Genomic DNA, 1,214 nt, shown 5'->3' on the forward strand with positions numbered 1-1,214 from the left:
GCAGCGAGCGACACCAAAGATCTGTGCATGTTCACACACAGGCTGCTGAGGCTGTGCTAAACCATCGTGTGGGATTCTGCTGCAAACTGATTTCTGGTGTTGCTGTTCTCCCCTTAGGTGGAGGAGAATGAGATTGAATGCTGACTATAGGCCGGGCTGAGAAACATACTGTCATCGGTGCCTTAGTTGGCTGTTGTGTCCCTGAAAGCCAGTGGACTTCGACCCATGAAGCCACTGTGCCTGAAGGTCAGTTTGCTGGTAGTACAGGAAGGAGTTCAAACTTGACATTTAAATCCCTCGCTTAACCTTTTTTGTTTGTTTGTTTACAGCAAGAAACGAAGGCCACAGATGCAAGGCTCTGCCTGCAGCTGTGGAAGTACCAAGGCATAGTTTTCAAAGAGGACCTCAGTCCGATAAAGCCCAGTCGTACATCTTGAACCACATTGGCCAGTTTAAATCCTGTCTTATAAGAATTCAGCTTTAATTTTTGATCCTTGCAAATACACACTTCAGTTTGTGGTTCCTAAGAATGTGAATCTTGGTTTCCATTATCCTCTGTTGACACAGGGCTTTCCCATTTTTTAAGCCTGAATTAATATACCAGATGACCTTTAAATGATTTGGTTACATGCCTACTAGTCAAACCATTACATTTGCTGTGCAGAATTACTTTGGACTATATACCGTTCCCAGAGTATGGCCATAAGGGCTTCATGAAAATTCAAGTAATCTGTCTCCTTCTGTGCAGATATGGTCTATGGTCTTTGACAAAATGACCTCTTTTGTTTTTGTCTGTGCTCGGAGTTGCCCAAATGTGTGGCAAAAACCAGGGTAGCTGTATTAAGTGCTGCATCTGAGTTAATAAACCCAGACTATGAGTGGGTTGCGTTAGTATAATGTGGGAGGCAGTTAATGGAACAGTGGGATGCACGTTGATGTTACATTAACATGCTGTCTGCTTTTTAACTGTTGCCTTAAACTTCGACTGCTCAGAGCATATTTCCTAATAATGTGGCTTTACATTTCAATGCTGAACGGTGGCATTTGCAGGACTCTTCTTAACAGATCTACTGTTTCTAGTGATGGCAAGTCTGTTACCTACTAACTTGGGGTTAAAGGAACTAAAATCAGTAACATTTTACCTTGGTCATTGATGAGTTGAGAGTCTTTGACTGAGCACACGGAGATTTTTGCCTAGAAAAATTGGAAAGAGT

General features: G+C 42.5%; 1 protein-coding gene across 1 annotated transcript in view; it reads left to right on the forward strand.

Moving 5' to 3' along the window:
• DHX9 (DEAH (Asp-Glu-Ala-His) box helicase 9) overlaps positions 1–1,214 on the forward strand; it is a gene marked incomplete at both ends in the record, with an annotated part of 26,926 nt that overhangs the window by 6,041 nt on the left and 19,671 nt on the right. The window lies entirely within an intron of this gene.

This window comes from Mesitornis unicolor, unplaced genomic scaffold (genome assembly GCF_000695765.1).
Source record: "Mesitornis unicolor isolate BGI_N332 unplaced genomic scaffold, ASM69576v1 scaffold20397, whole genome shotgun sequence".
Classification (NCBI taxonomy): Eukaryota; Metazoa; Chordata; class Aves; order Mesitornithiformes; family Mesitornithidae; genus Mesitornis; species Mesitornis unicolor.